Source organism: Pinus tabuliformis, chromosome 7 (assembly GCF_031772625.1).
Source record: "Pinus tabuliformis cultivar Carrire ecotype Pingquan chromosome 7, CPIR1, whole genome shotgun sequence".
In the NCBI taxonomy this organism is placed as follows: Eukaryota; Viridiplantae; Streptophyta; class Pinopsida; order Pinales; family Pinaceae; genus Pinus; species Pinus tabuliformis.
Genome location: NC_142293.1, coordinates 2,013,012,980 through 2,013,029,688, shown reverse-complemented (window position 1 = coordinate 2,013,029,688; position 16,709 = coordinate 2,013,012,980). Strand labels below are relative to the sequence as shown.

General features: G+C 41.3%; 1 protein-coding gene across 2 annotated transcripts in view; it reads right to left on the bottom strand.

Annotated features, from left to right (window-relative positions):
• Window positions 1-16,709, bottom strand: part of LOC149256563 (exopolysaccharide production negative regulator) — a 226,594-nt gene that overhangs the window by 23,296 nt on the left and 186,589 nt on the right. The window lies entirely within an intron of this gene.

Below are 16,709 nucleotides of genomic sequence, written 5' to 3'. Positions count from 1 at the left end.
TTCAATCTAGACTTATACTATCAAACAAGGTTAATACTTACCATAGAGACGTATTGTTGAAATAATACCAATAGATAAGCACTTGACAAGACATCTAAAGAAAATAATCGAGGGGTAATCAATCAACTTAAATCTAGCAGTACATAGAATCTATCTAATAACCCAAAACCATCATTTGTAATGTGATTTATAAAACTTATATACAACATGGAAATATATGAAAGACAGATCTTAGAAAACATAGCAATTTTATGAGAAAAGCTAAAGATTAGGCACAATAAAAGAATCATATGTCTACCAACCAAAAGTCAAAAATCCAGATAGAGTCCTAGATTCATTACAAAGAAGAAAAATAGTGTTGGGCGCTGGTCCTAATATCATTTATTGTCAATCCACCCTAGTTATGGATATAGACAATAACTTAGAACTAGTAATAAAGTTTTCATGACTTGATTTCAAAATTCGCAATACGCTAAGAAGCTACCAATAACAAGATATGTCCACTCCAAGGAAATATATTTTCAAGAAGATAATAATGCTTTTGAAAATTTGTTTACACAATGAAATCCACTCTACATGCTCAAGATATGAACTAGATATCATTACAAATTTGGAACAAAGAACTACAACTACTATGAAGTTAACAACAAGATTTAGGAAAAAAATGGGATAGAGAATATACAGAACAAAAGAAAGAACAACCATCATCCTAATATTCTTCATCAAGTAGGCCTTCCAATGTTTCCACAAGTTGAAAAATTGCGATCACAAGACCTAAATAGCCCAATACTCATGCTTGGATGTCACTTCACTTAAAAATTACAAAATAAAATAAAACCACAAAACATGTCCATGTGCCTCAGTGGGTCACTAAAAGTGGGTAGTTAATATAGCCCCCACTAGCGTTCAAAGCCTACCAAGTAATGTGCTAGTGTTTGTGGGATGTGCATAACACCTGTTGGGACTAGGTGAAATACTAAGTGATTTTGACGAAATGAACACCTCCCACTTGCGGTTACTTGGCCAAAGATAACAAAATTGAATGGTGCTAATGGTTCACCTGTAATGTTAAATTTGGGCATATTATCTTCATCAAGATGAGGAAGCCAACTCAAAGCAAAAAAAAATATCTATTGGGATGAAGATAATTTATAGGATTTTAAGCCAAGTTAAATTTATTACGTCAATTAGAAATTGGAAAAAATTAACATGTGAGGCTAAAGTCAAAAACCAAAATGTATCACCAAAAAAAAAGAGAAAGGAAGAGATTCAATGGTTTGCTCTAAATTAAAATTCAGAGGAGGCATGAACACATACATATCAAAGAAATATGAGAATAATAAAACAATATTATTAATTGGAAGGCTTCACAATCTCCATTAGAGTAAGATGTGTTTTTAAAGGAAAATATGACCATTTATTTCAATTTCGGGAATATGTGCAATACACCCTCCTTTAGAAGATAGATGCATGAACAAGTTGAACACTATATTACACAGAAGAAACTATGGTCTCAACGATGAAACCATGTGCTACAAAACCATCAACTAGTTCCTCTTATGATGAAAGGTCCTACATATTTATTCATTGTTCATGGAAAGGATAAACCTTACATTCCATTCACAAGAACCATGCCCCTTTACTTTCATTTTGATTTAAGGAAAAGGAAAGGCAACAAGCTCCTCAAAGGTGTTTGTTTTATCTGAGCACTTTTTTGCCTTTTAAACAAGTCAAATTGTCCTTGTAGATAAGATAAGATAATTTTATTAGTGTTTGACAAATGACCACAAAAGTAGCTCAATGGGACTAAATAGTACAACCAATATAAATACAATGTAGGAGTGCAAGCACAACTCCTAGAAAACGTTGAAAATAACATAGGAAAGAAATCTACAATAGTATAGCTTCAATACACGTATATAACCATGGCAAAGGTACAGTGATACAAAATACTAGGTGATTTTGTCCAAGATTGGAGAAGTGGACAACCCAAAATATGGTCAACAGAGAGAGAGAGAGAGATCTAATAATGAAGCCAATGTGGTCTCCCAGGTTTGATGATCAAGGGGGCGGGGGAGGAAACTAGGCTCTAAATAGATCTCTAGTTGCTCCTCTAGAACTGGCAGGTAGTTTGACAAGCATGAGACACCTCTCTTTAGATCTGTCTATGTCTAGGTCTCCCAAGTTTGATGGTCAAGGGCAAGGGGAGGAAACTAGGCTCTTAATAGATCTCTAGTTGCTCCTCTATAACTAGGAGGTAGTCTAACAGGTGGGAGGCACCTCTCTTTGGATCTGTCTAGAGCTAATCCTTCTAACACTCTAAGGATGTGGGGGGTGATGTATGGTTTTGCACCTCCAAACAAGTCTCAATGATATTGATCAATCTCCCAAAGGCTAAGGCTGAGGAGGGTTGATATACAATTTGGTACCTCCAAACCGTCTCGATGATATTGATCAATCTCCTAGAAGAGGAGGTTGAGGAGAGACCCGAGGTCTCACCATTCTATTGTTTGGTGCACTCTAGAACTCTACCTACCACTAGTTACTTTGATCTAGTGGATCAACATGAAAGTATGAGATGATTGTCCTTGTCATCCCATGGCGTGGCCTAGCATAAAAGAGCTAATATATGTGTCTGAAGATCTCCCTGTTAAAGAGGGCTAAGCATCTCTAGTACTCACACCGAGAGAAAGTAGAGAGGGAGCCCCTTGAGTGCCTATAGAGGCAGTGTAGCATCCTTGGATTGTCTCTGGCTCTATAGGTGGCACACTCAACAAATCCTATCAAACCATGGAATATGGTGGTTTGTCTCTATCTGGGGTCAATGAGAATTGACCTGAAGATGTCCCAAATATGATAAGTGAGTACATCCAATGCTTGCACGTATAAGGTTTTGGAAATACTGAGGGGGGAGTGAATCAGTATTTTGTTACTTTTAAGTCTTAACAATTCACATTAAACTGAAATCTCATCACATAGTCAATTATCAACACTATGCATGACACAGAGATTAAAGAGCAAATCCAATCTTGAAGAAGAAACACTTGAATGTTTTTCACACAATATTTAGTTTATTACAACCACTTGTGAGCCCACCAATCCTCTATAAGCATCAACTTACAAAAATTGCATGCGACAACATGTCAAGAAGATGATGACACCAATACTCAGTAAGCACCAACTTACAGTTATTCAAGAGACAACATTTAGGCTCTGAATATGTTCAAAGCAAGTTTGCCATCCTAGCAACTTGTACACAATTTAGTCTAGAACTTGGCCTCAAACACATATATAACTCAGCCTCTAACCAGGACTACAACTTGGTCTCCAACAAGTATATAACTCAGCCTTCAAAAGGGCTAAAACTTGGCCTCCAACAAGACTGAAACTCGGCATCCAGCAGGGCTAAAACTCAGCCTCCAGCAAAGTTGAAACTCAGTCTCCAACAAGGCTAAAACTTGGTCTCCAAGAAGGTTGAAACTAGGCCTCCAGCAGGGTTGAAACTTGGTCTCCAGCAGGGCTGAAACTTGGTCTCCAACAGGGTTGAAACTCGGCCTTTAGAACAAACCAGAATTCAGCCTCTGCTACACTAGAATTTGGCCTCCTTCAAACCAGAACCAAGGAACTTCCCAACAAGTGTGCTAAAAACCCTTTTACAACCTAGGTAGGGCCGCGAATATATCCCACAAAATTCCTCCAACTCGGCTTCACTTCTTTTGCCTTTGGTTCATGTGGTATGAACCTCAAACCTACTCCTTCGCTGCCTTAGAGCATAACTGATTTGCTTGAGCGAGTGACTAGAAATGCTCCTTCTCATGCCTATTTATAGTGCATTTGGGGTCTAGACTGGGCCGACTTCGTAACACTCCTTGTATTAGCCCTTGATTTTGTAATAATAAATGATGACTACAATTGTAAATAGATTTTAATATTTGTTGGAACTAAAGAATGGGATAGATGAATCCACAATCTGAGGGAGATCTATGAGTGGTGTTGGCTTGCGTAGCTAAACGCCCACCACCAAACAATTGCAAAGACATGATGGGGTAGAGGAGATGCCCATGTTCTTCCTTGCTTCCACGACAGGGATTGGAGGGGAAGCGAACAGTCCTGTGAGGGCACAAAGAGCTTGCAAACCAAAGAAGAATGGCAAGAAAAACAAGGAACTCGAGCAGCAGAAAAGGGATGGACAAACATCATAAGAGAGTATTGGAGAAAAAAAAAACAAGCATGGAGCAAAAGAGCAAGGGTGTTGTGCGCTGGAGAAAGTCTGTTGAGACTGATGGGACGTAATTTCCTAGTATTGTTGCATTGGAGTTGTTGCACTGTGTGTGTCCAAGCTTGAAATATCAGTGGGAGGCTCAGAGAAGGAATTGGGTGATGAGTGCTCGCTAAAAAGGGCTAATAAGCCGCTAAGTGCTTGTTGGGAAAGTTGATAACCACTTAGTGCTTGACAAGTGAGCTTATAAACCACTCAAGTGCTCGTTGTAAGGTTGATAAAACACTAGGCAGGGTGCCAATCCACTAAATTCTTGCAAAAAACAGTTGATAAACCATTGAGTGCTTACTGAGGTAGTTGATAAACCACTCAGTACTTACCAAGTAATTCGATAAACCTTTCAAACAATGTGCTACAAGTTCCTGTAGTGCTTGCCTTGAAAACACAGCTGATAAACCACCTCTAAATAAAAACCATACTCCTGGAATATTGAGCAATATCCCATTTGAACTTGGTTGGAATCCTTGAGCAAGAAATTCGTTGGTTCGTCTATCTGGCTCAGGGGTGGACAGTTGCAAGAAAGACTGGTGTAGTTGGCCTATGGTTGGGTGGAGAGTTGAAGTCCCACCTTCAATTTCCAGCCATCTCTAGCCATTCAGATGTTAGTTTCTGTAGCATCGAAGGTATTCTAGTCTCAAAAATTTGTGGAGAGGCTAAAACACTGGAGTTCTCCATAACCCAGAAATAAATCTAGAAATTCCACCTAGAAGTATCTCAATTAAATTATTAGCCTATTTTTAATTATTTCCTAAGTCTAAACATAGGAAAAGGGGTTAATTAATCAGAATTAATTGAGATGAGGTGTGAATCATCTAGAAGCTCACACAGATCGATAGGGAATTAATCTGGGCCCTTGATTAAATTTATATCTTGGTCGTTGGAGGCCCAATGGAGGATTATAAGAAGAAGTCGATGGGTAGATGGAGGACACACTAGAGACACTTGTGAGAACCACAAAGAGTTCAATTTCCTTGGAGAGTTCAATTTCCTTAGAGAGTTCAATTTTCCAGAGAGCCAACTGTGCTGGAACAATTCAAGCTTCAGTAGGGGAGCAGCGATAGAGAGGGGCAGGGACAATGATTTGGAGGAAGTTTTCCAGATCCGGAGAGGCAGCAGCAAGAGGTCGAGTTATTCTTAGTGAGCCAGCGCAGAGGACTGGGCAGTCAGCTTCAGAGGGTAATTTGATTTAGTTGGGGGAAAAATCGATTCAACTTCCAGAAGGCCGGAGAATCATTATCCTTAGCAGAGACAAGCAAAACGACTTGATCAGAGGCAGTTTCGGGCTAGACATCAAAGGGTCTGCGCAAGCACTACGCAGCGGCCTACACAGAGGGTCCAAGAGGACGAGTTTTTTGAGGTAAAGTTGTGTCGAGGTTGCTTGTGGAGGAAGGGAAATTCCCTTAGATAATTTTGGCCAAATTTTCTTGTTGTTTGGATTGCTAGTTGGGCATCCATAGATTGTACTCAGAAATTCACTGTTGCATAATAATAAAAACCCTCAGTTGTTGCACCAGTTTTCCCAAGTTGGGTTTTTCCGGGGACATTTGTCCAAAAATAACTGTGTTAAATTTTATGTGTGTGTGCTAGCATATTTTTTAGTTTCCGACGCTATTATTTTCCGTAGTTTTATTTGTGAAGGTTGCAGTGTGAATTATTTGGTATTTGTCGTAGTAGATAAATCATTAAATTAATTAACAATTAGAAAAATAATTTCCATTTGTTGCAATAGCATTTCAGTGCTGAAATTTTCACATCAGACAAGTGCCATGGCTTGTGTATATTTGAATGAGATTGATTACCATGACTGGTATGTTAATGATTAATGTATGGCTCTGTGTTATTCCTGAATGGTCATTGAAAATTGTTGCATATCCTTGATGGGAAATATGCTTTGGATATTCTTTTGGCTAAGTTGAAATACTAACTTTATGTGGATGATATGAATGTTTCTTGATTTTATATGCAATTGTGACTGGAGGCATGAAGACATGCAGTTAATTGCTATTACCGGCATTTTTATGGTTGGCATACTTATGAGATTAAAGGTTCACTAACTTGCTTAACATTGCAAAGCACTCTATTTATGAAGAGGAGGGATTACGCCCTGTGTGCTATGTCAAAGAAGACATGTAAAGGTTAATGTAATTCTATTGCTTGGAATGAAGGTTTTATTCTTATTGTGGGTATGCTTCGGGCTACATTCAAATCCAAGGAAAAGCCTAGCAGAGTCACAAGAATCCTCAAAGTCTCTATGTCTGTGTATAACAAGCTAAAGGCTTGTATTTTGGGTGAATAAGCCTTTGAATTAACATATATAAAAGAACTTCTGTTTCGACGAAGTTTGGATGGACGTAGGATAGGAATATCTCTATTATCCAATGTGAAACTTCACATCATGCCATGCCTTCCTCGCCAAGTTGTATGTGTTAGTCGCTTTTGAATTAGGCACTACTAACACAAACAGACAAAACGGACAAAAATTTCCTCGTTATTGGATGGGAAATAATTTTGTCGCACCATGCCTCCCTTGGCGTCTGGCATGCTTTGGTTGTTTTGGAATGGAGCGTTATTGACAGAATATGCGGGACAAAGATTCCCCTATCAACTGACATGAAATTTCACATCGCATCGTGCCCAATTTGGCATACCACCCACCTCCCATCTTGACGCGATGTCACAGTGATGTGGAGGCCTGGCGGGGTATCACATTTTGAACCCTGAAATTTCGTATAATGCAAAATCGCAATTTTGCATGAAGGATTTGGCCTTGTGGGATCTGTTACCCACCATTTTGTGTGTGATATCCCTAAGAGAAAAAATTTCTACAAGATGGTCCTCAATCGGCAGCCAATAGCCCCTTGCAGCCACCAACCAGCGCGTTGTGCCATTTCTTCATCACCTAAGCTAGCCATGTGGTCCTTCACCCATCTACCATGATCGTATGTTTGAAGGTGGACCTCACGAACCTAAAGGTATGCCTTGTCATTGGGTAATTGAGTATTGTAGTTTGCTTATCATGGACACTTCTGGGCATGGATTAATGGGGGGATTAGGCAGAAATAATGAGCTAGGTTTGGGCCCTTGTCCCCTAGACCTCTTTTGGATATTAACCTTGGACTCTAGTCTCGTGGGATCTCCTTTACTAACCATTGGGTTTTAGGGATGGTATTACATGGGAAACCCCAATTTTGGTTGCGTGGTCCTGCTCCCTCATCCATATATATTTCTTCCCTTCCACTCATTATAACCCCATTCATCATTTCTCCCATTGGGGTCCACATTCCTCCACTGGGACCACATAGGGTCACCCTTCCCCCTCCCCTTGCCCACACCTTGGGTCGAGCTTGAGATGATGCCCCGGAGGTTGATGCAGCTGAAAAGAAAAGTAAAAGCATAATTGGCCACATTCAACAGGAAAATGTACCACAAAATGCAAAAGATGGTCAGGACAAACACATTTAGCATGTGGGCAAAAGCTAATACATGAGCTCTACCCCATAATCATGGCCATCACCCTGGTTCCTACAGGCCCTAAATGAGCCTCCTTTATCATTTAGGAACCCATGATTATACAAACCCCTGGTGGGCAATGAACCGCCCTACCTTAAAGGGGGTATCCACTACTATATCTCACACATCATGCTCTTACCCCTTGAGCCCCGAGCTGTTAATTAAAGAAAAGTCATAAAAGGCAAAAGGTGTATAAAGAAGGGTGAAAAGTTCAAGGTCGGGATACCTCATGTACCACAATTTCTCCCTCCTATACATTATATACCCAAGTGTGGGCTTCCCTTTTACTAGCTACCCTTGTACCTCATCATGTGGCCTAGAGCTGCCCCTTTTCATTCCTACTCCATGAGTCCATTCATCTCTTTATCACAAGCCACCACCTTTTAAAGGATGTACCTTGGACATATTATCCCCTTTAGAAGTAGAAACCACCTAATAGGACACTTGGTTAAGTCCATTTGGAGCTTGGAGACATTAGCACATGCCAAAGCCCATTAGGGAAGGGCATGCTATTATGAAGTCCCCACCTATTGTCCATGGTTTGTAAGCTCTTGTACTCAATTTCCTTGATGACTTGTTGTACTGGAAGGCTAGTGGGCGCATTGGATCTTATGCAGGATTGCAGATGGTCTCCATCTGGGGTTTGGTCTGCCTATACGGGGTCCTAACCCTCCAGAGGAATACATTGGCACATGTAGGGTGTGTTGAGATCCATGGGCCTCCACAATAGTAGACGGCACTCCATGGATCCCCAGAGATGTTCAGAGGTTGCTCAAGATTAACGTATTGGACGAGGAAGATGCACCTTGTTCACCTTCGCCTAGACAGCCCCACACTTGTACCATGCACCTCAAAAATGACCTAGGACTTGTATGTTGATGTGACATCACTTACACCATCATCTGAGCCCTTACAGATGGTCTATGGGCATCTTTGACTTACTTGGAGACCCATGAGGTCACTTGTGTGCCCTCACATCCATTGGAAGCGCCACAATTTTATTATATGGAGAACAAGGGGCCAACCCCTTGTCCATCACTTTTGGAAGTCCTATTCATCATTATGGCACTTATGGACTTCATCAAGTTTCCTAGAGAGCCCAACGACATGTATTATTGATCATTCGGCCTCTTGAGAGGCTTGTTATTTCTTGTATGAGCTAGTTTAGTGGGCTTGTCACCAAAAGTTAGTTATTTGCACATTATTTTTATTTTAGAGGCTAATGTAGGCTAAAATAGCTAAATTGAACTCATTAGGAGTGTATAAATACAAATTATGAGAGTTCATTTATCATCTTCACATGGATTGGATCATTCTCTCTGTTGAGAATTTCACATTTCCTTCTTGGTGGACAAAATTGGAGCATGGATGAATTATGATGTTTGGATTGCATTTTCTTATCTTGGAGCTTCTTAATTGGCAAATGTATTAATGGTTGGATATATTCTCTTACATGTAAGTACATTTTTTATGCTATTTTCTTTTACTTTGTCACATACATTGATCATGGGATTTTCGCTATTTTAGGGCTAATTTTTGCATGCATTTATTGCTTCATTGTGGAATTATGTTTCTATATACCATATCTCTATGTATGGGCCATTTGTTTTGAACGAATTTTCCTAGAGATTGAAGTTACCTTGACAAGCCATCTTGATTTGCAAATGAAGTATAAATGCTTTAAGATCACTCTCTTTTTTTCCCTAATGCTAAAGGAAGGTGCCCTTAAAGCCTCCTTGAGCTAGAAACGAGATCCATTTTCATAATCCTACTTGACTCCATATCCCCAAAGGAATTAGGCACTGATCCACCATAAGGTGAGCACCTTAAAACCTCTCTTTCTTCACCTTCTCCCCCTCTTTTCTAGGTCTAGCCACACTGGGCCAACTAGGGCATCACGTTCCTGGTAAAGTAGCCATAGAAAAAGTTCGATCTCCTGGCCTCTACTACACTGGTTGTCCTCAGGGTCTCCTCCAAATTTGAAGAAATTTCAACAGTGGGATTGCGAGATATCCCAAGCCCTAGCCCTGAGACCAAACTTTGTCCTGGACTTCCCTAGGCTAGTACCTCATAGGATCAATTTGGCACCTCTAAGTGGAAACTCTTATTTTGATCCTTTCTCCTTCCTTGTTTAGGTTAAGATCATCATTGGTTGCTAAATTCCCTCCCCTTAACCTAGGTTGCGTCCACTTGGCCCAATGTCGTCCCATTTTTTATCAAAGACAATTCTTCCAAGATAACTCAAGAATCCAAGTTTTGCAAGGATTTTAGGGATTGGGAAACTCCTTTACAATTCATACTCCCTTATCCTAGCCCTTGAATCCTCACCGCCTTCTCCAAGAAAACTTTGTACCTTGCTTCAAGAGAAAGCAAGCTCCATTCTTAATCTCCTTCTAGGGAAAGGATCATTAAGGTCACTTCACATCCATTTGTTGATTCATCCTTCACAAGTGACTTTCTATATACCGGGTCTCCTCCCATTGGTGAAAGTCCGTAAAGAGTAGGGAGTCGTAGCTAAGGTGATAGTGGACTAAGTCTCCATCATTGCCCTTGATCTAGTAGTTGTCCCTTTAAGAGTTCGTTTTAGGCCCCCTGCTAGTCAAAGCGATAACATTTTGGCACTATTGTTGGGGACACAAAACGTGTGTCTTGTTCCTCATACAACATTATTGACATATCATTTTGGCGATTCTGAAGCCCTAGTTCTTCCTTGAACCTCAAAGTCAATGCTTGTAGGGTGAAGCAAGCATTTGTTAAGGCAATTTTAGTTCACCCTGGCAACTCCCATGAAATCAAAATATAAAGATCAATGGCTTCTAAAAATCTTCATGAGTGATTTCCTACTTTGGATATCACATGGGTTCCACGATACCCAAATGGCCTAGATTGGAAGTTTATGCAAAATATGCCACAATTCGAGGGTGATCCATCCACAGTAATGGACCACATAGCAAAACTTATTAAGCATGCTTCTGAAGTTAATGTGGTTCATCTAGACAGCCTCATGGAGTTATTTATTGCTTCTATTGAATACAAGCACCGAGGTTGGCTTGACTCATGTGAGCCTGAAAGCATTTCATCTTTTATCGAGTTGCTCAACAAATTCATAAAGTATAAGGGACCCAAATTCCAATCCAATGAAGTTGCTTGTGAGAGCCTAGAGGAAGCCCTCCGAAGGGAAGGTCTCATTAGTCAAGATGAAGGAGTTGGAGATAACCTTGAGGATCTTAGTGGTGAGTAGGAAGATGAGTCCTCATTGGGTCCACATGATGAACAAGATGACTTTGAAAACACGTGTTGGGAAGGATGAGTCTATGGAAAGTGAAGTTGAGACTAACCTTGCCTTTCTCAAGGATATTACTCCCGATGACTCTTCTTTTGAGAACCTTAAGGAAGGTGATCCCATTAGCCCCTTGGAAAATGACATTGGAGATTATTTCCATATTGAAAAGGAGAAATGGGAAATTGTTGGTCCTCAATTTGACTGTGCACCCATTTATGACACCGACAAGGACGATGAGGTTGAGAGTGGTCATCCCCTTCTCCCGGGCATTGTTTATGATGACATATCCATTGATACCCTTGGGAAGGAGAATTATCATTTTCCCTTGCATGAAAGGGAGCAATTGGAGATGATTGATTCTCTTTTTTGGGAAGACCCTATCTTTGATACCAACAATGATAGGATTGATAAGGCCCTTTCTCATACCTACCTTCCTTATGATTCTAGGAATATATTCAAATCACTTGAGCCACTAGAGTTGGATTTTTAGGAAAAGGATCTCGTTGAGACTTCACCCTCCCCTTTGCCCTTTTCTATTGTTTATCATTTTGTGTCCTCATCAAGCGATTCCCTCACCCCTTGCCATATGATCTCAAGAGACCATGAGCCCTTTCCCCCTTCTGAGTATGGTGTCAAGGAAGAGCCCCTCATTGAATACATTGTATCGTCTTTGACACACCTTCATGATTACTATCACTCTATAGCCTCCCCTCTCCAATATGACCATCACCTTGAGCAACCTATTTGTTGTACCCCTTCTTTCCCTCATCCTTCATTCCCCTTTCCTCGCAACCTTGTGGCATCTACAAAGCATGATATTATAAACAATGATTGTGATAGGGAGTTGTTGAGAGTGATCTTTCATTCCACCATTGCTTACTTAGAGGGAAAGCCCTGCACTTCTAGATTGGCTTATTCTCCTTCTCCTAGGCCTTCCTTTTACCTCGAATGGAGACCATATTTCCCACCTCCCACCCACTTCATCCTTCATACAAATGTATCTGCATTCACTTCGAGATTCCCTACATGAGTAGTCATACTGGCAGGCAGTATATTGATATGATGATATGGTGGTTGCACTGGCTTTATGATTACAGGTAGCATTAGCATTATTATATGCATGTTAGGGTAGGATGCATCGCATGCTAATTTATGCATTAGAACCAATGACATATGATATTTCTCATAATAGATTAGCTGCATTTAGATTTAAAAACTGCATTTTACATCTATAAGTCTATTTTATGGGCCTAATCTAAGCATGTGCGATCATGAGATGCCACGAAAACATGTTTCCTCGTGTTTTTCATATATTATATGTGCAGGCAACAGGTCTGCGGTAACCAAGAGATTGTTGGAGTTTTTGTGACCTCCCGTTCGAGTAGCTTTGTCCACTTTGAGAGAGAACACGTCCCAGTTGGAGCCAGATGTTACCCACCATTTTGTGCGTGATATCCCTAGGGGAAAAAAATTCTCCAAGATGGTCCTCAACCGGCAGCCACCAACCACCAACTAGCTTGTTGTGCCAATTCTCCGCCACATCAGCTAGCCATGTGGTCCCTCACCCATCTGCCATGATCGTATTTTTGAAGGTGGGCCTGCTGAACCTAAAGGTATGCCTTGTCATTTTTTAATTGAGTATTGTAGTTTGCTTATCATGGACACTTTTGGGCATGGATTAATGGGGGAATTCGGCGGAGAGAATGGGCTAGGTCTAGGCCCTTGTCCCCTAGACCTCTTTTGGATGTTAACCTTGGACCCTAGTCCCATGGGAAACCCTAATTTTGGTTGTGTAGCCCCGCTCCCTCATCCATATATATTACTCCTCTTCCACTCATTATAACCCCATTCATTATTTCTCGAACCAGGGTCCACATTCCTCCATTGGGTCCACATAGGGTTAGCCTTGCCCCTCCCCTTGCCCACACCTTGGGTCAGTCCTGGAATGATATCTCGGAGATTGATGCAACTAAAAGAAAAGTAAAAGCATAATTGGCTACATTCAATAGGAAAATGTACCACAAAATGGAAAAGATGGCCGGAACAAACACATTTAGCACGTGGGCAAAAGCCAATAAATGAGTTCTACCCCATCATCATGACCATCACCCTGGTTCCTAAAGGCCCTAGATGAGCCTCCTTTATCATTTAGGAACCCATGATTGTCCCAACCCCTGGTGGGCAATGAACCGCCCTACCTTAAAGGGGGTATCCACTGCTATATCTCACACATCATGCTCTTACCCTTTGAGCCCCAAGCAGACAATTAAAAAAAGTCATAAAGAGAAAATGTGTATAAAGAAGGGTGCAAAAATCAAGGTCGGGGCACCTCATGTACCACGATTGCTCCCTCCTATACATTACATACCCAAGTGTGGGCTTCCATTTTACTAGCTACCCTTGTACCCCATCATGTGGCCCAGGGCTGCCCCTTTTCATTCCTACTCCATTCATCTCTTTATCACGTGCCACCACCTTTTAAAGGATGTACCTTGGAAATATTATCCCCTTTAGAAGTAGAAACCACCTAACAGGACACTTGGTTAAAGCTATTTGGAGCTTGGAGACATTAGCACATGTCAAAGCCCATTATGGAAGGGCATGCCATTATGAAGTCCCCACCTATTGTCCATGGTTTGTAAGCTCTTTTACTCGATTTTCTTGATGACTTATTGTACTGGAAGGTTAGGGGACGCATTGAATCTTATGCAAGATTGCAAGTGGTCTCCATCTTGGGTTTGGTCTCCCTATATGAGTTCCTAACTCTCCAGAGGGCTACATTGGCACATGTAGGGTGTATGTTGAGAGCCATGGGCATCCACAGTAGTAGACAACACTCCATTGATCCCCAGAAATGTTCAGAGGTTGCTCAAGATTCACGTATTGGACGAGGAAGGTGCACCTTGTTCACCTTCACCCAAACAACCCCACAGTTGTACCATGCACTTGGCAGATGACCCAGCACTTGTATGTTGATGTGGCATCACTTACACTATCATCTGAGCCCTTACAGATGGTCTACAGGCATCTTCGACTTACTTGGAGACCCATGAGGTCACTTGTGTGCCTTCACACCCATTGGAAGCACCACAGGTTTATTATGTGGAGAACAAGGGGCCAACCCCTTGTCCATCACTTTTGGAAGTCTTATTCATCATTATGGCACTTATGGACTTCATTAGCCTTCTTAGAGAGCCCAACACCATGTATTATTGATCATTCGACCTCTTGAGAGGCTTGTTATTTTGTGTATGAGCTAGTTTGGTGGGCTTGTCACCAAAAGTTAGTTACTTGGAGTTGGAAATTATTTTTATTTTAGGGGCTAATGTAGGCTCAAATAGCTAAATCAAACTCATTAGGAGTGTATAAATACAAATGATGAGAGTTCATTTCTCATCATCCCTTGGATTAGATCATTCTCGCTCTTGACAATTTTGCATTTCCTTCTTGGTGGAGGAAATTGGAGCATGGATGAATTATGATGTTGGGATTGCACTCTCTTATCTTGGAGCTTCTTAATTGGAAAATGTATTGATGGTTGGATATATTCTCTTACATGTAAGTTGAACAAATTTTCCTAAAGATCGAAGTTATCTTGACAAGCCATCTTGATTTGCAAACGAAGAATAAAGGCTTTAAGGTCACTCTCTTTTTTGCCCTAATGTTAAACGAAGTTGCCCTTAAAGCCTCCTTAAGCAAGAAACGAGATCCATTTCCATAATCCTACTTGACTCCATATCCCCAAAGGAATTAGGCACTGATCCACCATAAGGTAATCACCTTAAAACCTCTCTTTCTTCACCTTTTCCCCCTCTTTTCTAGGTCTAGCCACACTGGGTCAACTAGGGAATCATTTTTCCAACAAAGTAGCCATAGAAAAAGTTTGATCTCCTGGCCTCTACTGCGTTCGTGTGTCCTCGAGGTCTCCTCCAAATTTGAAGAAATTCTGACAGTGGGATTGCGAGATATCCCAATCCCTATCCCTGAGACCAAACTTTGTCTTGGCATTCCCTAGGCTAGTGCCTCATAGGATCAATTTGGCACCTCTAAGTGGAAACTCTTGTTTTGATCCTTTCCCCTTCCTTGTTTAGGTTAAGATCAACATTGGTTGCTAAACTCCCTCCCCTTAACCTACACTGGGTCCACTTGGCCCCGTGTGGTCCCATTTCGTATCAAAGACAATTCTTCCAAGACAACTCAGGAATCCAAGTTTTGCAAGGATTTTAGAGAATGGGAAACTCCTTTACAAGTCATACTCCCTTATATCCTAACCACCTTCTCTTAGAAAGCTTTGTACCTTGCTTAAAGAGCAAGCAAGCTTCATTCTTAATCTCCTCCTAGGGAAAGGATCATTAACGTCACTTCGCATCCATTTGTTGATTCATCCTTCACGAGTGACTTTCTATATACCGGGTCTCCTCCCATCGGTGAAAACCCGTAAAGAGTAGCGAGTCTTAGTTGAGGTGACAGTGAGCTAAGTCTCCACGGTTTCCCTTAATCTAGCAATTGTCCCTTTAGGAGTCCCTTTTAGGCTCCCTACTAACCAGAGTGGTAACAGGACCCTCTAGTGCAAGTTGAGGTGGTAGGTGCCACGTAGGCCAGGAAGGGTTGCGTGGACCCCACGAGTCAGCTGACATGGACATACGTTGACATGGCACCTACATGGCATGACACATGGGATGTAGAATCAGCACTATTGGATCGCTAAAAAGACCAGTTTTTGGACGAAACATGGCACCGTCAATGGGTGCAACGTTGCAAGGGGACATCAAAGTGACTTCAGCAAGGAGCAAAGGAGACAAGTGATGTGGCACTAGATGACATCATTTCCAGGTCGAGCCACAGGTCATGCCACGTCAGAGAAAACAGAAGGTGCAATGTCAAATTTGGCATCCATAAAAGAAGTTTCCGTCACGCCTTATGTCTAGCGCCAAGTTCACTAGGGTGCTTCTGAGGTAAGGGTGCAATTAACAAATAGCACTAAATGGAGAAATATTTCTTAACTGATGTACAACATCTAACGGATTGTGGACCACCCCCCTTGTTAATAGTCGAGAAGGTAGGGGGGGTCACAATTAACACAAGTCATCCATCTACCAAGGAGGCCACACGGAACAGACCAGAGTAAGGGGAGGTGCCCAGGGTTTAGTTGCATAAGTGACAAAATGTGAACCCCATTTTAACTATCGTGAAGGCAAGGGGTCCTCTAAATGAATATGTGTCGATATAATATGATCAGTCATCCCATGGCATTAAGCTATGAGGTATTTAATAGTTGGCCACGTGGGTGCCACTGTCCACATGGCACTATTTAATTGGTTGATCCTTAAAGGTGCATAACTTTCAATCCAGGAATCAGATTGAGATAAAAATTATATGAACAAAAAGTTCTTGATGAGCCAAACGTTATGGTGGCATTAGTTTTGAGGTTCGAGGAGGTTGGAAAAGGAGGTTTTTTGTGACCCCATCTTGATAATAGACCTTGGAGATTGGGTTAATATCAAAGTAACACCTTCCACAACCCGAGAATAACCCAAGTGGGTGGGACGGTGTGTTACAAAGTGGTAGCAGAGCATGGTTCAACATTGGACCTGAAGATGCTCACATGCACACACACAGGATGAGTAATTAATCTGC